Source organism: Diabrotica virgifera, chromosome 1 (assembly GCF_917563875.1).
Source record: "Diabrotica virgifera virgifera chromosome 1, PGI_DIABVI_V3a".
Taxonomy (NCBI): domain Eukaryota; kingdom Metazoa; phylum Arthropoda; class Insecta; order Coleoptera; family Chrysomelidae; genus Diabrotica; species Diabrotica virgifera.
Genome location: NC_065443.1, coordinates 111,465,493 through 111,488,849, shown reverse-complemented (window position 1 = coordinate 111,488,849; position 23,357 = coordinate 111,465,493). Strand labels below are relative to the sequence as shown.

General features: G+C 30.2%; 1 protein-coding gene across 1 annotated transcript in view; it reads left to right on the top strand.

The window, feature by feature from the left end:
- LOC114324276 (F-box-like/WD repeat-containing protein TBL1XR1) overlaps nt 1-23,357 on the top strand; it is a 66,918-nt gene that overhangs the window by 6,032 nt on the left and 37,529 nt on the right. The window lies entirely within an intron of this gene.

The window sequence follows — 23,357 nt, the reverse complement described above, 5'->3', positions numbered from 1 at the left end:
AATGTTGTATAATATATTACTAGTTTTTATTGTTGTGAGGACAGAAATAAAATCAAATTTATAATTATAGTGACTTTTTAAATAGTTTTGAAAAGCCACAGGTACGTAATTCTAAATGTTTCAGTTGTATTCCAATAAAAAATTATCTTCATACCTATTTGGAAAATGTAAAAAAAAAATAATGTACTTACCTAGTACTTGGCTATGCTATACCCCTAGTAGGCAATGCTTTAATTTACATAATCTGATTACGAACAAACTTTCTACAAATTTTCATCTAATGTATCGTTTTCTTACTCTATATATTGTTAAAATCAAACTAATAAAAATTCATATAAACAAAATGTCAAAAAGTTGTTCAGTTTGTGTATATTCCCACATGACGTATACGCGAAGGTGGTGCAGTTTGAAATCGCTTCGACTCTCGTAAGGCGGGATACACGGGAAGTAGGTTCAAGCCCAATGCAAGTTATATCATTTTTTTATTTTTTTTTTTATAGATTTTATGGTTGTAAGTATATTATTATATAATTTTTTTCAGAAAATACGTATTTACATAATTAAAATTTTTGGCAACAATTATTGTTCAGAAATCATTTGTGGCATTTTTCAATGTGTTTGTGTGTGTTTTATTCTTTTATTTTTTTAATTTTTGGTATTGTTTTAATAAAAATTTTTGGTAAGTAATAGAGAAACTGTTTAAAGTATATTGATTTCGTTGAAATCATATAATAGAAGTATAACTTCTTACGTGCGTACAAAGTACACACATTCTTTTTTTGTTAAGCTATTGTCTTTTTAGTTATTTTGAAGAATTAATGCTTAACTTTTTTTTCCTTTAATAATATTCCGGTAATAAAACCGTTCTGCTTGGACGAGAATCATGTGCTGGAATTTTACTCCTCCCTTAAATTTGAACTTTTTTGAAGGCTAAAATTTAAAGTGCCATTGAGAAATATGTTTAAATTATCTACTGCCTCTTGCTTCCAATCAAAAATATCTATGACAGTAATTAGTCGTCTGCTGATCCCATACTTTTTTAATTCTTTAATTTTTTAATTGTTTTTTGATTCATTCGCTTATGTTGGATTATAAAAATGTTAGGTACTTTAACAACTAGCCTTGTTTTTCGTCAATACGTTTTGTCAATCGTTTTTAAATAAGTATGGCAAACTTCAAGGGGTAATTCTGCATGAAAAATAATGACAGTTTGCTTTATAAACGTACCTATGTCTGCAAATGCTTCGTTTCTGAGATAGGGGTGTTGAAATTTTTCTTACAAACTGAAGATTTATTTGTTGCTCTAAAACCGGTTGAGATATGCAAATGAAATTTGGTGGATTTTAAGAGATAGTTATTGTGCATTTTTTGACATATAGTTAAGAATTTTATGTTCACCATTGCCGCACATCAGGGTTGTATTACCTGTATGCGCGCCAATGGTGAATATTAAATAAACTTCCATTATTTTTTCATGCAGAATTACCCCTTAAAGTTTGCCATACTTATTTAAAAACACTCTGTATTGACGAAAAACAAGGAAAAAAATAGAGTGTTAAGAAAACATGAGGCTATAGTTGGGTTTCAATTTCGGTATTTCATAAATACTAGAATATTCCACAGGGTGGAGAAAAATAGAATATTCCACTTTAAGAAAAAATGACTTGATTGGTACACCCGGTATACAATGACAATTTACCTGTCTAGCAACAATATTATTACAGCCATATTGTTAAAGAATAAGGCTATAACTATTAAAAAAAATTACTCAAATCGGGTAACAGGTTTAGGAAATTCGAGACATCAAAAATAACCCATTTTTGCGTCTTTCTGCGTTAATTTCTTGGAGTGTACATTTGGATTCTCGATAAATTCTTGTTTGAATTTCTTTTTGCAAAAACCAAATAAACAGTTTAGTGGTATGAAAGAATGGCCTTGTATTGTACCCTCAGAGATCGCTGGGAAAATTTACACTCAAAATAACAAAATTCAGTTTGGCAACACTGTGTGAATGTTGATAGTAACATATCCCTTTTAAGATAAACAGAACTGTAATTTAGTCCAGACAAATTAATATATTTTTTGCCAACAAAGATGAGATTTTTCAACCAAATAATGTTTCAAATATGATGTGCAAAATAATTTTTAATTGGGTTCTGTTAATGAGCTTGCTTTTTGTCATTAAAGTAGAAAAAACTTTAAATTTCACTCATTAAATCATATCGTCTTAATTATTTTAATTGTACTAATATCCGTCGACTAATTCTGAATGATTAATGGGTTGTTAACACATTTTATCTGTAGCGGCTTCTGGAATGTCTTAATAATATCGAAGTTCATTGATAAAATGCGCATATCCCACCGATCTTCGCTTCGATCATACCAGAAATATCAATTCTACCTCTACAACATTCTTAGAGGCGAATATCTGTTTAGCATAGAAATCATACTTTTATTCTTGTTTTGGCCACTGCAGTCATAGCAAAAAGATTAACTTGCGATGTATCTAAGTTTTGCAGATAATGAAATACACATGACGGTACCTCATTTAAACCTTTCGGATAGGTTCCTTCAGCTTTTTATGAGCCAAAGCCTTCTCAGAACAATCCTTCATTTACCCCTGTCTCTGGCAACTCTTCTCCATGCGCTAACTCCCAATAGCCCAATAGACAAAGTATTTTGAGACAGTTTGCACTGAGAACTACCAACAGCAATAAAAAATTGAAAAGGTAAATTTGATGTCGTTATTTGGTCTCCTTATCGGGAATTGTGGGACTGAGCAAATTTTTCTGTCAATCGAACGAAAGCATGAATTCCCTGTTCTTTTACTTTTAGTAAAGCAAAAAAGGTTAGCTATTTTCTTGTGAATAGCTTGTTTAGCTTTAAAGATGTGGCTTACCGAGGATCAATTACTTGTTTTATTTTTCTGAAAGTTACAGGTATGTCTAGCATACATTGACTCGAGGTGAATCAAAGCCCAAATTAAACTTATGCACAAAAATGAGGCACAAGTAAAAATTTTTCACAAGTGAAGGGATTAATATTAATAAAATTACTAATAATAACTGCAAAACACCTCCCAGCATGTGGCCAGATAACATTTACAAAGAATAATTGATTGATTCGACCGTTACTTGATGGAAGTTCATTTTATCTAACAGTAAAACACTGAAAACGTTTGTTTTCTATACTTCCACAAAAATTTATTATAACTATGTGACTACAGCTGTTTCGGCAGAGTGTCTTTCTCAAGTGATTTAGTTTACTATGGGTTTGCCTTTTTAAAGTCTTTAACTGAAGAGGTTGAGGAGTAGGGAGCTGTTTGTCTCGAGTGGGTCATTCAGAATTATATCTGTATTTTTTAATTTATTAATTTCCATAGATTCTAATAAAGATAGCTTAAGGTCTTTATTTTGAATATGCAGAATTTGAAACTCTTCATTAAAAGAATGATTATGATCTTGAAGGTGAAGTGCGTATGTAGAAGTGTCTGTTTTTCTATTGTTGAAAGCCCTTTTGTGTTCTGCTATCCGTTTTTCAAAGGTTCTGCCAGTTTGACCGATGTCATTTTTCGGACAGTCACCACAAGTTAGTTTGTAGACAACACTCTGTAGTTGTTTTCTCTTTCGGCTCTTATTGTTCTTAATATATTTGCTTAAGAAACAACTACAGAGTGGTGTCTACAAACTAACTTGTGGTGACTGTCCGAAAACTTACATCGGTCAAACTGGCAGAACCTTTGACAAACGGATAGCAGAACACAAAAGGGCTTTCAACAATAGAAAAACAGACACTTCTACATACGCACTTCACCTTCTAGATCATAATCATTATTTTAATGAAGAGTTTCAAATTCTGCATATTCAAAATAAAGGCATTAAGCTATCTTTAAGAGAATCTATGAAAATTAATAAATTAAAAAATACAGATATAATTCTGAATGACCAACTCGAGACAAACAGCTCCCTACTCCTCAACCTCTTCAGTTAAAGACTTTAAAAAGACAAACCCATAGTAAACTAAATCACTTGAGAAAGGCACTCTGCTCTCATAATAAATTTTGTGGAAGTATAGAAAACAAACGTTTTCAGTGTTTTATTGTTAGATTTACAAAGAACTCAACTTTAGACTCTATATTAAAATAAAATATTGACTCCTGACCAATATCTACCTCCAAATGTAACGCCATCTCACATTCCCTGGAGGTAGAGTATAAGGTGCCTGTCTGCAAAACTAGTAGGCACCCTTCGTTTTTTAATTAGTATTTTGTAGTATAACACCAGCAGAAAAAAAGCTCATTTCGCCCACCAAAGAGGGGGGCCCGCCTGGAGTCTAGTTATCGCGGGTCCTGCCATTTCACGTTTATTGTAAATATTTTTATGAAACAATCCTGCAAAAATCCGCTCTGTGGTATAAAATTTATGACTCTATGATGCGTGATGCCAGTTTTTTAAGGGTACTCCAGTTGTTTGACGCACCAAAGTTTAGAAACCTCTATATTAAAGAAAGTTTCATGATGGAGGTAAAAATTTTTAAGTGTGAGCCCAAGGTCTATTAGAGGTCATAAAATTTTATGTTTTTCTGGCTGCATAGTTCATAATAGTCCAGGAACCAAAGTTTTTCACCTCGCAATTTTTACAGAATGAATCAATTTGCTTGAAAATTTGAGAATAAGTAGTGGATAGTCTATGAATCAAAATCTATATGATGTCGACAAGCGCTTTTACCATGGGGGTACCATGCGGGTTTGCCACCCCATCTCGGGGGTGGAAATTTTTTATTATATTTTCACCGCAAAGTTAATAAAAATATGCATTCTACGCAAAAAAGGTTCTATACATTTTTTTGATAAAATTAATAGTTTTTGATTTATTTGCTGTCGAAAGTGTTTTATATCTAAAAATCAATGTTTTTCGATGTATACTCATGTACGATTGACTCAATTTTTTCCGTAGAACAAGTTTTATCAGACCAAGTTCTTGGGAATTAAATTACCTACAATTTCATATTTAAACGTTTTTTCGTATCTCTGATGCTAATCTTTCTATTCTGAAGAAAATGGCATTTTTTACCAAATTGCAAACATTCGTTATTCACTTTAAACTTCAGTTTTTTAAAAACTAATCATTCTAAGCGAATAAAACTTCTAGAATCTATTAATAATACATAAATAAAGAAGAATAAATAAGTGCAATGACTAAAAACACCGCTAACTTACATTATTATGCTTCCAATTGGATTTCTCTTTTTTTTTTCTCTCTCAAAAAATATTTGATTTTTTAACCGTAACTTTTTTTATTTTTTATCGTAGAAAGTTCGTTAAAAAAGAATTTTGAAGGTTTTTACAAGATCTATAAGGCTATTAATATTAAATCCTTTTAAAATTCTCAGTCACAAAAAGAGGTGGCATTGAAAGTGTTGGTAAAGGTGGTTTTTGCATGATATTACAAGTTTTAATTGTCAATAGCTCATTCAATTTTTGCCGTAAAAAAAATTTTTGCCAACCAAGTTCTTGGGAATTAAATAAGCTGCAATTTCATATTTCAATATTTTTTCGTATCTCTGATGCTAATCTTTCTATTCTGAAGAAAAGGGCATTTTTTAACAAACTACAAAACTCGTTATTCGCTTTTAACTCCATTTTTTTTTAAACTAATCATTCTAAGCCGATCAAATTTCTAGAACATGTTAACAATTCGCTCCGAGCGTTAACAAAGTGTCAAAGCAAAATCGACCGACCTGCTCATGGTGGCGGTTTTTTGAAATTTTATAAGGACGCTTTGTGTATGTTTAAATGAGACATTTAAAAAAATGTCGTGTCACGCTAGTGATATTATGTATTAATATAAACAGAAAATAAAAACGCACTATAAATTCTTCACTTTCCAATATTGATTATCAGTTTGATTTTGTATGCATAACCTCACTATCGCAGTTTATGTCAATAAATATTTATTAACGAAAAAGAAAATATTTTGTTGCACTATAAATTACAGTATAAATTAATAACTAATGAATTCTAAGAATTGTATTCGGTTATTATCACTACAAAATAAAATATTCAAGTTTAACAAAATAATCCCATAAGACTCAATGTTAAAACGTCCTTACAAAATCTGACAGCGTATCACGTGACTGTACGTAGAGGGGAGACGCACGGAGCCAATTTAACAATACATAAATCAAGAAAACCAAATCAGGTCAATGACAAATTTTAATTAGGGTGGTGATTAAGGGGTTGTTTACGATCACTTTTTTGCTGAAAAAAATAGGGACTGACATTCTTTTCATTATAAGTCACTTAATTTTTTTAGCTAGAGGTAGAGATTTTTTTTATTTCTGGAGATACATATTTTTAAATACTTTAAATTAGTTTCAACAAGTTATCCTCGAAAAATGCATAGTTTTCCCGTCCTTTGACTTTGAAACTACAATATTTAGCATTTGACGAAGAAGAGCCAACATATAATAAAGTATAGCTCGATTACTATTGGTCTTAAAGAAAATACAAAAAAAAAGCGGTTTTGTTTATTTTTTCAAAAGGTAGGTACATTTTTGTTAGGTAAAGTTGTTTTGATAAAACAAAAACTTTTTGAGTTAATAGCAGAAAACTGATTAAAACAGCGTTTCCCAACCGGTGGGTCGCGACCCACTAGTGGGTCGCGGACGGTTTTCAGGTGGGTCGCGGTGTTGCTCTTACCGTAGCTGTGTAGCGTATAGTGACCGTGTTCCTTATTGTTTTCTATCATCATGGGTGAGGGATGGGTCGCGAATATGAAAAAACATCAAGAGGTGGGTCGCCAGACATAAAAGGTTGGGAACCACTGGATTAAAACATTGATTTTTTCGATATAAACTAACACTTACGATAGCGAATAAATCGAAAACTATTAATTTTATCAAAAAATATGTAGAACGTTTTTTGCTTATAATGAATGTTTTTACCAACTCTTGCGATCAAAATATAATAAAAATTTCCACCCCCGAGATGGGGTGGCAACCACCCCCATGGTAAAAGCGCCTTTTGGCATGATATAGATTTTGATCCTTGGACTATCCACTACTTATTCTCAAATTTTCAAGCAAATCGATCCATTCTGTAAAAATTACGAGATTTTGTCCTATTTTAAGTTTCATTACTTGGACTGATAGGAATGAATTATCATATAATCTAGATGTAATAATTATTAAGAAATTGTCAGAAAATATATGAGCATAATGTATTTATTTAAATGTTGAGTGTCAATAAGTGATTAAAATTCTCCATACACTAATTATTTTTAAAGTGAATAATTATTTAGCATTAATTTCAAATAAAAACTGATAATCTAGATTAAATTCAATGCTTTCCTTTCTTTAACCAAATAATTAGTTCTTCTTCAATCATTTATTACACATTAAATGTGTACAGATGTTATTTACAAGAACATCACAAATTCAGAAAAGATTAAAACAGTAAACATGATTAAATTCTTGGAAATAGGATTTGATAACTGTAAACAAACATCAACAACTGGTCACAATAAAGCTCTAAATAGTCCATCTGGTGAGACCGCTCCCGTCTGAAAAAATTTCTGATTCGGTTTCTTTGTGGATTCCTATTCAAAAATATCTCCTTTAAACAAATCTGAAGGGAGCCGGGCGAAATTTTTGGGCAGAAATTGTTTAAACAATATTTTTAAACAAATGCAAAAGATCATCTTTTTTTGTCCCGAAAAATATTTTTTTAGATTTTTTGGGTCCTTCTAAACAAGAAAGGTATCTTGTGATTTTTCTCAAAAATTGATAGTGTTCGAGTTATAGACGATTTAAAATCTGAAAAATGCGAAAATTCGCATTTTCAAGGCTTAAAAACTCATATTTAAATTAGTATTTTTGAGGTTGCCAGGTACTTGAATTGTAGTTTAAGCATTCATTTTCAAGATTCTGCCGACTGATCGGGTCTATCTTCAATTTACACCGTTGCAGTTGGTAATTAATTGTTTATTATGCGTGTCCATCCGATTTTTTTGCCGGTGCGGCGCGCACTTTTTCCAAAAGTCTCCTATTATCCCCCGAAAAATATATGTTTTGATTTTTCGCGACATTCAAAATAAAATAGGTTTCTAGTCATTTTTCTCAAAAGTTAATAGTTTTAAAGTTATAAGCGATTTAAAATCCGAAAATGCGCTTTAAATCGCTTATAACTTTAAAACTATTAACTTTTGAGAAAAATGACAAGAAACCTATTTTATTTAGAATGTCCCGAAAAATCTAAAAAATATATTTTTCGGAGGAAAATAGGAGATTTTTGAAAAAAGTGCGCGCCGCACCGGCAAAAAAATCGGATGGACACGCATAATTAACAATTAAATAACAACGGTGTAAATGGAAGTTAGACCCGATCAGTCTGCAGAATCTTGAAAATGAATGTTTAAACTACAATTCAAGTACTTGGCAACCTCAAAAATATTAATTTAAATATGAGTTTTTAAGCCTTTAAAATGCGTATTTTCGCATTTTTCACATTTTAAATCGCTTATAACTCGAAAACTATCAATTTTTGAGAAAAATCACAAGATACCTTTCTTGTTTAGAATGACCCAAAAAATCTAAAAGAATATTCTTCGGGGCAAAAAAGGTGATCTTTTGTATTTGTTTAAAAAAATTGTTTAAACAATTTCTGCCCAAAAATTTCGCCCGGCACCCTTCATATTTGTTTAAAGGAGATATTTTGAAATAGGAATCCACAAAGAAACGGAATCAGAATTTTTTTTCAGACGGGAGCGGTCTCACCACATGGACTATAATGTAAACATATACGCATCTTCATTGATGGGTTTTTATAGATACTTATATACAGGGTGTCCCAAAAGTAGGGGAACGGTCGAATATTTAGCGAACTAAACATCGAAGCGAAAAACTGAAAAACAGGTTTTCAATAATTTTTAAAAATCTATCCAACGACACCAAAATCAATCCCCCACTCCACTCCCTGGAGGTAGGGTGGGGGGTAACTTTAAAATCTTAAATAGAAACCGCCAGTTTTTATTGCAGATTTTAATTCTTTATGTAAAAGTAAACCACTTTTATTTTTTGAGACATTTTTTCGAATTGTGGCTAGATGGCGCTATAATCGGAAAAAACAATTTATTGTAACACCATAGGTAAATTATAAGGCGCTCTAATATCTCGAGAAATACACTTTCAAATGAAAAACCAAAAAATATGTTTTTAATATTTTCCAAAAACCTATCGAATAACACCAAACATGACCCTCTACCCCACCCCCTACAGGTGGTGTGGGGGTTAACGTTAAAATGTTAAATGTCAACCTATATTTTTTATTGCAGATTTGGATTAATCATATAAGATTGAGCAACATTTATTTAAAACATTTTTTTAGAATTGTTGATAGATGGCGCTATAATTGGAAAAAGGCTATTTGTTAGCACCATCTATCAACAATTCTAAAAATTGTTTTAAACAAATGTTGCTTATTTTTTCATGACTAATCCAAATCTGCAATAAAAAATGGGGGTCGCTATTTAAGATTGTAGAGTTAACCCCCGACCCCACCTCCAGGTTGTGGAGTAAGGGGGTCCTGTTTGGCGCCGTTCGATAGGTTTTTGAAAAATATTAAATACGTAATTTTTTGTTTTTCCTTTGGAAATGAATTTCTCGAGATATTAGACCGTTTCTATTATTTACCTATGATATCATAAATGATAAAAATGATCTATCCATAGTTCAAAAAAAATGTCTCGAATAAAAGTTACTTACTTTTACGTAAGGAATCAAAATCTGAAATAAAAACTTGGGATCTCCATTTAAGATTTCAAAGTTACCCCCGCCCCACCTCTAAGGGGTGGAATGGGGGGTCGTGTTTTTTGTCATTCGATAGATTTTTGAAAATTATTGAGAACGTATTTTTCAGTTTTTCGATAACATGTTTATTTCGAGAAATATTCGACCGTTCCGCTACTTTTGGGACACCCTATATAATCTAGTTACAGAGAGGACCAAAAGTCTCGAAGCGCCTAATAATTATGTCTTAAATGAATGATCCGAATTATACAAAAACAGGGATACACTTTGCAATATGAAGATTTAAAATTTCATGTTTGTAACATTGCCAGATTTACCATTTTTCTTATTTCATTGGTCACTTTCGTTTTATAAGTGCAACACCCTGTATATTGTACCTTTTTTGGAATCTCCACTTCAGTACCAGTTTAACCATATACAATACTTTCGATTTTATGTACTCAGGAACATCTTAAAAAGATAAAACAAAAGCCTAGAAATGTCTAATTACTGTCTCAATACATTTTTTGATTCAAACTATGTACAACTAATTTGAACATAATAATTATTAATTGTAATTAATTATAATTGCTAAATTAATGTCTACCTAATTAAGTATTCAAAATGTCCTCCGTTGTTAATTTGACAGGATTCTAAACGATGATAGAATGAGTATATTACAGATCTCCATGTTTCTTTAGAAATTAATAAGGATTAATCGATTACCTTAATCGATAAGGTAATATTAATAAGGATTAATCGATTAATTGTTTACCTTAGCTCTGCAACACTTGCTGGTTTAGTTTTATAAGTTCTACTTTTTAAGTAAATATCCTGACTTTTTAAATAAAAATATCCTTTATAGTCCAGGGCCGATCTGTTCATCTGTATATGTCTGTGTCATATAATAATTGAGTTATCCTCCCACTCAAAAAGGTCCGAAACATTGTTTAAATAATCAAAATGTCAAAAAATGAAGGAAAAATTCGATTTTTTTCTTCGTTTTTTATTATAACTTTAAAAGTATTTACTTCCGAGAAAAGTTGCACAAAAATAAAAGTTGCGTAATTAAATTTCCTACAATATAAGATTGGTTAAAATTTTTAAAATTGTTACCCTTGTTGCAAAATAGCAATAATGGGGAAAAAACATTAAAAAACAAATATTCGCATTTTACGTTTTTCAACCATTTCTACTACACTTAGAACCTTCATATTTCACCCAGAAAAACTTTATGATATGATAAAACAAGATTTTAAATTTAGTTAAGATTTGTTTAATAGATTTTGCAAAATAAATTTTGCAATCCAGCTTTCGCAAAAAAATTCAATTTTTCAAAATGTTGCAGGACTGAAAATAAAGCAAAATGCAAGTTAAATTTTTTTTAAATAGAAGAATACTGTACCTTTCATTTGCAGTTTGCATAATTAAAATCGGTTAACTACCATGGCGTCAGGAATTTTTTTAAATAAACATTAATTTTTGGTGCTGCGCGCAGAACAGCGGTGTTCGATTCACATAAGTTGATTTCCACTAAAATTTCTTCCAATCTTTATCTAATATATTATTTTCTTACTATGTATTTTGTTGTATGTTCATATTTTAATTCCACAAAAATCAAACTAATTTGATTATTGTTTGTGAAAAATTGTTTAAACAATTGCATATGTTTAAAAATAATACACTTTTATTTTCTAAGTTAAAATATATAAACAAAGAAAGTTTTTGCTAAAAAAAGTGTTATATCAAAGGACAGAGTATGTGTTTTTATTTTGTAATAAACAAATTTATTTATTTATTTCGAAATGTATTAAGAATTAAAATTTATCAATCATTATCAAAGGTCATTGGAATGCCCAATCAGAGCGAACGTATCCGCTGTCCTGCGCGTAGCACCAAGAATTAATGTTTATTTAAAAAAAATCCCGATGTCGTGGTAGTTAACCGATTTTAATTTTGCAAATTGCAAATGAAAGGTACAGTATTCTTTTATATATATAAAAAATTCAACTTGCTGTCTGCTTTATTTTCAGTACTGCAACATTTTGAAAAAATGATTTCTTTTGCGAAAGCTGAATTGGAAAATTTATTTTGCAGAATCTATTAAACCGATCTTAATGAAATATACAGCATTGTTTTGTCATATCATAAAGTTTTTCTAGGTGAAATATGAAGCTCCTAAGTGTAGCATAAATGGTTGAAATACGTAAAATGCGAATACTATGTTTTTTATGGTTTTTTCTTATCCTATGGTTAATCCTATATTATAGGAAATTTAATTATGCAACATTTATGCTGGTGCAACTTTTGTCGAAAATGAATACTTTTAAAGTTATAATCAAAAAACCATGAAAAAAATCAAATTTTTCCTTCATTTTTTGACATTTTGGTTATTTAAACAATGATCCGGACCTTTTTGAGTGGGAGGATAACTCAAATATTATTATATGAGTTATTTTCAAGCAATTTCTGCAAAAAAATATGAGTCACCTCTCAACATCCAAATGTACTAATATTTTTACAGATGCGTCCTGGTCTATTAAGATTCACATGGGGTATTTTCTGAAATCCAGGTTCCTATGTAGGTATTAGTATTTATCAACTCTTTCTATCGGTACATCTCCCAAATGTTTGTATATTTGTTTACTTTGTATCATATGTTTAGTCCTTTTTGATTTTTAGAATACATTTTTCACAGAAACTGCTTGTCTTGTATAGTAGTAGTTGCAGTTGTTAAACAGAGCTTGTAATCATCCGCATATTTATGTTGTTAATAGTTCTTCCGTTAATTATGATTCCTTCACTTTCAGATAGAAATGTTTCCTCAAAAATGCCTATAGAATAGTAGTGGAGACAGAATACATCCCTACCTAACCCCTCTCCTGATTTCAAGTTCTGAATTAGATTCGTTATCGTTTACAATTTATACTCTTTGATTCCAGTAAAGGTTTGTTATTATTCTTAAGTCCTTTTTGTCTTTAGAATTTGGACTTATTTTTCAGGTCTTACTTTGCCAAATCCCTTTTCAAAATCAATGTAACAAATATGCACATCCACATTCATATTCATGCATCTTTGAGCTATCATATTAAAAGCTAATAACGCCTCTCTGGTTTCTAGTCCTGTTCTGAATCCAAACTGACCAGAATCTATTCCTTCTTCCAGTTTTTTTTATACCACCATGTATTATTTTCAAAAATAATATGAGAACATGACATTAATCATATTGTTATGCATTCATTGCAGACTTTAGCGTATGTATTTTTAGGGATAGCGCAAAAGGTGGAGAGTAACCATTGTTTTGTCTATTTCCTGTTTTGTATATTGTGTTAAACAAGTCTACTATAATGTCTGAGGTCATCATTTACATTTTAAGCTTTCTACTGGGATATCCTCTTTTAATACCTTTAAGAGCCCGCGCAGACTGCAGACTTTTTATCGGCCGATAGTTTAGTCACCTGGAACCTCTAATATACTGTGGTTTAGTCGGCTTCTTAATCAATGCAGAGAGGTATGCAGATGCGCACATTACACCGATTCAGTCTCGGCCGACAAAAAAGTTTGATGGGCTTACCCATCATGGACAGTCCAACCCGACTAAACTATCGGCCGATTAAAAAGTCTGCAGTTTGCGGGGACTCTTAAACCACGTCATCTTCTACTTCTAGTTCCATCTGTTGCCATCTCTATCTCTTGCCCGGGCAATGCAATACTCTGCCTACTTTTCTTATACTATTTAAATTGCCATTATGGTATAGGCTGTGATAATAACTGGAGTTTTGTTTTTATCTTCTACTGATAACAGAAAACAGGTTCTTAATGACCTTTAGTACACACAAATCAGTTGAGTTTAAAATTTTTGTTGCTCATTAAGTCAATTAATGAACTACCGATTTCTTCGAATAGTTAAGTAGCTAGAAAGAAAAGAATTGCTGTACAATGGTCAACGTGTTTTTACGTAAGTTTTTAAATTTTTGATTAAAACAATTTTTAATATTAATTTGGAAAACGACAGTTTGCCATACTTGCACTAAGCAAGTATGGCAATTCGCAAAATTAAATTCCAACAGAGGGCGCTCAAAATTTCAAAGATGGACGACAACGCTAGGAAAACAATTCATTTTGTCATTTGAATTCACAGTTCTAAAACGTTAAATTAAAATCATTTACAGGAGTGTTTTGCCAAAGTAACCACTAAGTTTTGCAACTAAGACATCATATTATAAGTTAAAGACGACTCAAAATTATGTTTAATCTGTATGCATTTATTAAAATTTGATGCTAACTACTGATTTGTTTTTACCTTTTTTTCATAAAAAAATCTGGCCCCCGATAATCACACAGCGTTCTGAAAATTATTAATCTATCTTAGGATTTCTAATTTTGTTTTTAATTTAATTAATAGGTACACTACAGTTTATTTTACACCAAATTTTTAATTAAATAAAAACTGGAAACTAAGTAGGTGAATTTATTTTATAATAATTGTGTTCTGGAAATTACGAAGTGGTCGGGATATTTTTCATAACAATGTACATTCTATGTACAGAATATATACTACATTTTATTCATTTATTCTATGCTTAAACATTAAAAAATACTACGTTTAACACAAACGTTAAATTAACAAAATGTGTGATTTGGCATTGGTTAATTTAGGTCATTACGTAGAGTATAATAGGAATGAATACTGAGGAACACTGCAATAGTTTTTTTAAGTCGAAATTATTGTTAATTACAACATAAACTGACCGCAAATATGTACACAAGTTAATGGCAAAGTCAATGTTTTCCTTGAGTTGATGCTTTTCAACTTCGCCACCAGGCGTCGCCCACTTTGCGGTTCCTCGCCTATAATAATTTAGAGCTCTTAACGGCATAGGCGCAAAATGTCGCCTATCAAAATGTATTAATTTTTTTTTTCGAATCCTGAGAACACTAATAAATATTTTTGAAAAATTTAAACGCAGAATCAACTATTTTGTTATTACTGAGGATAGAAAGTGCCTGAAAACTTATACCGGGTGTCCACTTATATTTTCCCCCATTTTAACTGCCTATAACTTCTAAACAGCTAAAGATAGAAATATGCGGTTTTCGATGAAATGTTTTATTTTAGTAAAAGTTTTGTCTGAATGAATTGAATTTTTTATATCGCTTTTAAATACGAAAAGAAAAATGGCGGATTTTTGAAAAAAACGTTGTTGACTTTTTTTTAATGGAAGACCCAGTATATTTTTTTGTAAATTGAAAGAAAGGGCATTCACCTATCCAGCGATATAAAGTTTTTCAAAATCGGTTGTCAAATCACTGAGTAATTAATTTTTAAAATGAGCGGTGCAACGTGGATATCACATACCTAAATAACATAACATGTGATTTCCACATTGCATCTTTCATTTTAAAAATTATTTTCTGTCATTTGACAACCGATTTTAAAAAAATTAATATCGCTGGATAGGTAAATGACCGTTTTTTCAAGCTACAAAAAATATACTGGGTGTTTCAATAAAAAACGTCAACAACGTTTTTTTTTCAAAAATCCGCCATTTTTTATTTAAAAGCGACATAAAAAATAGTAATTTACCTAAAAACTTGAAAAAACGGTCATTTCCCTATCCAACGATATAAATTTTTTTAAAATCAGTGATCAAATGACTGAGCAATTAATTTTTAAAATGAGAGATGCAATGTGGAAATCACATAACATAACATCAATTTGCTTAGTTATGTTATTTAGATATGTGATATCCACGTTGCACCTCTCATTTTAAAAATTAATTACTCAGTGATTTGACAACCGATTTTAAAAACCTTTATACCGCTGGATAGGTGAATGACCTTTCTTTCAATTTACAAAAAAATATACTGGGTGTTATATTAAAAAAAAAGTCAACAACGTTTCTTTCAAAAATCCGCCATTTTTCTTTTCGTATTTGAAAGCGATATAAAAAATTCAGTCCATTCAGACAAAACTTTTACTAAAATAAAACATTTCAGCGAAAACCGCATATTTCTATCTTGAGCCGTTTAGAAGTTATAGGCAGTTAAAATGGGGGAAAATATAAGTGGATACCCGGTATAATATTTGTTTTAATAAGTTACAAGGGTGAAAATGAAGAAAAAGTTGAGTGTGATTTTTAATTTTAAATATTTTATTCAAAATATACTTTTTGTTTATTCTAAGGGACTTTCTACCCTCGGCAATAATGTAGTATTTCATTGTGCGTTTAAATTTTTCAAAAATAGTTATTATTTTTCTCAGGATTCGAAAAAAATGAATACATTTAAAACACATTGAACATTTTGACAGGTGACATTTTGCGCCTATTCCCTTAAGTTACATAAAAGTTGTAATGAAAAAACTATGGTGTTGTTCTCTTAGTGGTCTCAATTTTTGCAACTTTATGTGGTATTCTTTACCGTTTAATATGTCAATAAAAAAGGTGGTATCATTTGGTTTTATTTACAGTAATAATAATTATCAATCATCCTTTCTTACGGTCATCTTATTGTGGCTCCATCCCTTAATAGGTCCAGAAGGTATATTCTAATAATATTAAAGGTTAGCATATGTATTTCCGTCCCCTATTGCATAGCTAAATTGATTAGCAATTACCGTATTTCAGTTTTTTTAACTCTTTATTGTTCTTCTTCTTTTTTTAGCATCATAGCCTTGGATGAGTCTTTGCCTATCTGGCTAAGTCTTTCCATTCAGACCTCTCTTGTGTCCAACCCTTTTTTATTAGTGTTAAAATTATGGTATAGATTCAATTATTAATTTTTCACTTATTTGTTGGCAATTTTTTAGCATTTGAGGGCTTAATAGCCCGATCAAAGAACAATCTGACCCAAAAAAAATTAAGCAAGGATGAAAATTTGGGAATAGGTAGTTGAAATTGTCTATTATTATATAAGCAAAAGTTTACAATTCTACATCCCCTCCATTTTACAAAAATGGAGGGGAATTCCCCCTCCCGAAGGTGAAAAATATACATTCAAAATAAGACCAGAATTTGATAAAGTGACTAATTCTAAGCCAACTTTTGTTCTATAGAGTTTTTTCGCTAAGTCGATACTTTTCGACTTATTTGCAAGTGAATATGTTCATTTTTAACAAAAAAAAAAACATGTTTTTGGACGGTTTTTCGGAGATAACTCAAAAATTAAATATTTTATTGAAAAAAATATTAAATATTATAAATAAAAAAATGGTGTATGCATGAGGTCTGTAGACCCAGTAGAAGCAGAGTTGTAGCTAATGAAAAGTAGGTTCTTCTTCGTCAAATTCCAAATCGAATATTTCAATGTGAAATAACCCAAGAACGGAGCACTTTTCGGGGAAAATTCCTTTTAACTTTTTTAAAGTGTTTAAAATAAGTTTTATTTTTGTTTTTTTTTTTAACGTCAAACATTAAAATTAAGTGAGTTACGCTCAAAATATTGTTGGTCCCTTTTATTTTTTGGCAAAAAAAATCGCGAAAATCACCCCCTAATTAGCACCACAAATAAATTTTATCATTACAACTTGACAAGTTACTTTGCTTATGTATTATTTATAGGTATGATCTGTAAGTTACATCGGTTAAAAGTGCTTATTTTTGAAAAAGATGTAGTTAAAATGGCTTGAACGAGTAACTAATCACGAGTTTAGGCAAATTTTGAACAGCCATAGCATAAACAATTTTTGTCTAACAAGAAAACAAAAAATCAAAAATATTCAGAAAAGCAAAGACGAACATTTTATTACTCTTTGAGATTTTTGGTATTACTAATAATTTTTAAGTTAAATCCATAAAAAATTCCATTTTATTCAAAATTAAAAAAAAAAATGTTTTATTTGAAACCCAATTTTTTTCAAAAATGAGCACTTTGAACCAATGAAACTTATAGATAATATAAACAATACATAAGTAAAGTAACTTGTGAAGCGCTAACGATTAATTTTATTTAAGAAGCTAATTAGGGGGTGATTTTCGCGATTTTTTTAGCAAAAAATAAAAAAGACCAGCAATATTTTGACCGTAACTACTTACTTTTAATGTTAGAAGTTTTTTAAAAAACAAAAATTAACCTTTTTAAAAACACTTTAAAAAACTTGTAATGAATTTTCCCCGAAAAGAGCTCCGTTTTTGGGTTATTTCAAATTTAAATATTCGATTTGGAATTTGACGAAGAAGAACCTACTTTTCATTAGCTACAACTCTGCGTCTACTGGGTCTACAGACCTCATGCGTACACCATTTTTTTTTCAGTTTTTTATAAGCTATATTTTTGCTAAGAATATTTTTTTCGATAAAATATTTACTTTTTGAGTTACCTGCAACAAACCGTCCAAAAACATGTTTTTTTTTGTTAAAAATGAACATATTCACTCGCAAATAACTCGAAAAGTATTAACTTAGTGAAAAAACTTTATAGAACAAAAGTTACTTAGAATTAGTAATTTTATACAATTTCGGACTTATTTTGAACGTATATTTTTTCACCCCCGAGAAAATATTTTTCACCCCGTATTTCTTAATTTTTGTAAAATGGAGGGGATGTAGAATTGTAAACTTTTTATTTTTTTGGAGGTTTTCGTAAAATTTTATGATCCCTGATCGGGCTATAACTCTTGTGTTACCGACCAAATAAATTTACACTATTGGACAACCGGGGTACCCATATATTATTTTTTATCTAAAATTCCGTTATAACTTAAAATTGTCTTGCAGCCGATTTCATAATCATTCGAAAAAGTGGACTTTAGTAAAAGAGGCTTTATGTTAAAGTGGACTTTAAAGCGGCTGTTAACGATTTTTATTTCATAATTTGATTTAAAGGATGCTTTTAGTAAAGTCTATTTTAATGAAATTTTATACTGTTGGTTAAACTGAATTATGTTATATTTGAACCAAAGAATGCAGCACCCTACAGTTGGGTGCTGTATTCTTTGTTTGAACTAAAATGGAAATAATGACATTTGAATGTCATACATTTTGCCAGTTTGTAGCGTTTTGTAGGATACCTACTCTCGGATACTACTCCTATAATTTTTGTTTTTACTGCAAAAAGTTACTTATTATTAGTTAATTATTGTAATAATTATTATTAACTATTGTTATTACTATTTCTATATATTTATTATTACTCTACTTTTCTTTTTAATCGCCTAATACTTACTTTTTAATTTTATTATTGTATAGGTATTACTATTATTTAATAATTATATACACCTACTATTACTTAATTACTCATCAATAAAAAGTGAAATCTAAAAAATGGACATATAACGAGATAACAAAAAATTACTTCTACAAACTTTAGCAAAGAGGAGGAACTTCTTTTGTTACAAAAGACAGAAAGTTATAGAAATATAATAAATAAATGTGAAGAATAAAGGAAAGGTCGGTACAATATTTTATTTGTTAAAAATCATTTAAATTATCCAAATAATTGAGTATCATGTACAGGCAAGCTAATGTTCATTTGCATTGCATATTTGCAGAACAGAAGGAAAAAAAGGAGAGAAAGGGAAGAGGCAGAATATAAAAAAAAATTATTGGATTTAAAAATAAAACTACCTAATAGGCCTGGATCCCGCACACCAAAAAAAGTTGATTAATAGCAATCTGAAAATTTGTTAATAGCTTAACAGTGTCTAGTCGGACAAACTTTGATGTATGGGAACGCTGGAAGTTTTAATTGTGGAACAGTTTAAAAATTTGGAAAGTCAGATTACGAAAACGTCCCTTTTTAATTAATTTTGTCTGACAGAACATCCAATTGATTTGTTCCCTTTCCTTAAGCTCTCATTCAAAAGTCAGACTGCTATTACTAACCAACATGATTCCTGTCATTTGACATGTTCTTCGTGTTCCACTCATTAAAATGCCCAGTTGGTGATAAACACCAGTCTGATTTTTGCATGAGAGTTTAATGAATGGTAACAAATCAATTGGAAGTTCTGTCCAACAAAATACGTGGAAAGTTTTCGTAATTTTGCGTTCCAAATTTTTAACCTGTTCCACAATTAAAACTCCCCCCATTCCAGTGTTCCCATACATCAAAGTTTGTCCGACAGACACCGTTAAGCTATTAACAAATTTTCACCTTGCTATTAATCAACTTTCTTTGGTACGTGGGATCCAGGTCTATAAAAAATGGGATAAACTAGAATAAATAAAAAGTTCAATACATTCATTTTGTTTTTATTAATAAATATATTTACAATCTACCAAAGTGTTCATTTATTAACACAGTTGTATTGTTTTCTGAAATATTTTCATTATTTTTCATATATATGATGTTTTCATATGTATATTCATTGTTTGCTTCATCTTCAGTTCTATTCACAGGAAAATTGTCATCCATATCAATGGCAATATTATGAAGCACTCTAGTTGCAACAATCACAGTCATGTTTTCTAATTGTAGTCTCATTCCTAAGGAAGTATAGGAAATCTTCATTTCCACAACCCATATTGCTGTTCTACTACATTCCTTGTTCGTCACTGTCACCAACCAGTATGTAATAGCCAAAGATACCACTTTCAAAATTCAGGGGGTTAGGGTCAAACAAACATAACTACATAACTACTTATTTAAGATTCACATGAACGTAAGTCCACCTGCTTTAGTTCTAATTTGGACATGCATACCTAGACTAGGTACCTACATATTATAACGTTCAGTTACCGTAACCCTAATATTTCTGTAGACGAAAATAAAACAAAATGTAGCTACGTTTGTGTGATTCTAAGCCCCTGAATTATGCTTCAGCCTACTATTATTAAAAATGTCTTATTTGATGGCCACAGTACAACAATATCTCTAATTTTAAATTTTGCATCACTGACTGAACATTCAATGCAAAAAATGATTTTCTGGACCTGAAAATTTCTGCATCCTGGACACCTGCAGAATCTATTTTAATTAAAGTATAACCCATTGCACTCATTTAGTACAATTAATTAATCCTAGTAATAATTTAATAATTATTATTGACTGTTATGTTAACCTTAAAAGTTAAATACAAAAACAAAACAACTGTGTTTTCAACTCAACAAAATAGGTTATGTATCCTTTAAAGGAGACTTTAGCAACTTAAAGGTCCGAAATCTGCACTTTAAAGTTAAAGAGGGCTTTTGATAAAAAGGGCCCTTTAACTTGATTATGAAATGAAAATCTCAAGTTAAAGGCAACTTTAAAGGGCCTAGCCGGGTAAGATGGTGAAAAGTGCCCCCAACTCGATTTAAATTCCATATAGGCCACTTTTTAGCACATATAGAGGAACTCACTTTCTGAAATTTTTAGCCCCCTAGGTGGTCATGTGACCCCCCCCCCCTGAGCCTAATTAGTCTTTTTAGGTTTTTATTTTTTATCTCAGCCGCATCAAGAGCTCTAGCCAAAAACTTTATTTAAAAAAGTTGTAAGTTTCAAAAAGATCTATATGAAAAAATTTTTTTTTTTTTTGGAAAGAAATTAGAATTTTTAAAATTGGTGAAACGTACCTTTAAAAATAAAAATCCGCATTTTTTCGGTTTTTTTTTTCGTTTTTTGATACAATTTTATACATATTTTTCAAAATAGGTAACACCGTCACTAAAATAGGTAAAAAACTGAAAAATAATTGGGGTTTTCTTAATAAAAATTTTTTGTAACGCCATCCGTTTTCAAGATACAGGGCGTTGAAGATTTGATATTCAATGATGAATATCAAATCCAATTGTATGTCAAAACATGCACAATAACTACCTCTTAAAACCCGCCAAGTTTTATTACAATGTTCCCAGTAGTTTCGGCAAAATCGTAAAAAATGTGTAAAATTTTGTTTTCTTCAACGCCCTGTATCTTGAAAATGGATGGCGTCACAAAAAATTTTTATTAAGCAAACCCCAATTATTTGTCAGTTTCTTACCTATTCTAGTGACGGTGTTACCTTTTTTGAAAAATATGTATAAAATTGTATCAAAAAACGAAAAAAAAAACAAAAAAAATGCGGTTTTTCATTTTTAAAGGTACGTTTCACCAATTTTAAAAATCTGAAAAAATTCAGGGTGAAAGATTGTGCAAAAATACACATTATAATTGATTTTCGTAAAAACGAGTGTCTTAGATTTTTTTTTTCAGAGTTGTGTGTGTGTGTTTAGATTTATGACCTTGGTTTGAACCAATTGGCCAGCTCAATTTTTTTTTTTTTATTTTCATAGACACAATTTCCTAATTTTAACTGATATACATTATATTTTAATAATCACAAACATATATTACATACATTACATTAAAAATACATACTAATAAAACACTATTACTAAATACTTATACTAAACCACTAATTGATATTAATTTTTTTTTTTCTTTTTTTTTTCTTTTTTTTTTCTTTCGCGCTAAGACTTAAACCCGATTCATCCTCGCGGAGGTTTAGGCCTTCTTTGTGATTTTTTTGTTTTTTTTGTTTTTTTTTTGTTTTTTTTTTTATTTTGTTTTTTTTATTGTTTTTTAATATTTATTTTTTTTATTATTTTTTTTCTTTTTATATATATATATATATTTTTTTTTAATTTTTTTTTTATATATATATTTTTTTTTAAATATCAATTTTCATATTTTTTAAGTGGTTATAAACAATTTTATACAAATTTATATTTCGTGTACATAAAATGGAATTTAAATTGGTGGGGAGAGTAACTCCTACTGTTTGTAGATTCTTATATAACTGTTGATTCAGCATCTGGAAGTTTGCGCAATCGAAAATCACATGCTCTAAAGTACCCAACTCCCCGCATGTGCAGTTTTGAGAAGTGGCCAACCCTAGTTTATTTTTGTGAACTGGATATAAACCATGTTTGTTCCTTGCTCTATTTAAGGTTTTAATGAAGTGACGATTTGTAATGTCGTTAAACCACGGTTTTCTATAAATTTTTGGTTGGATATCATGAAATCGTACACCTTTAAGAGATATATCATATTCCAGTTGCCATTGCTCCATTTGTTTTTTCTTAAACCATTGTCGTAGATCAGTGACTGGCATTAATGGTTCTTCTATCGTTTCCCCTGTTGTAGTAGCATCCTTGGCAAGTCTATCCACTATTTCATTTCCGTTAATTCCATAATGAGCCTTAATCCAAACCAAAGAAATTTGTTTACCTGTATTCGTAAGTAACTGGATTGTTTCTAAAATTTTTATAATTACTACTGATGAAGTGCTTGATAATTTAGTTTGTACTATTGTGTCTACCGAACTTTTGCTATCTGTTAATATAACAAACTTATTCTTGTGATGGATATTAATATACCTCAAAGCTTGAAGAATTGCGATGAGCTCAGCAGTATAACTAGACATTTGATTTGAAAGTTTAAATTTTTTGGATAGATTTTCATTTGAATGGTAAAAGGCGCATCCAGTTGACTCAGCGAATTTGGATCCATCTGTATAAATACAATCGGACTCCGGCCATCTTTTCAGAATTGTTTTCTCAACAAACGTATTTATGTTAAATTGATTAACGTGTGGTTCAATATTAAGATAATAATAAGGAATTTGTAGTTCTAATAGGTTATAATCACAATTATAAAAGGGAAGGATG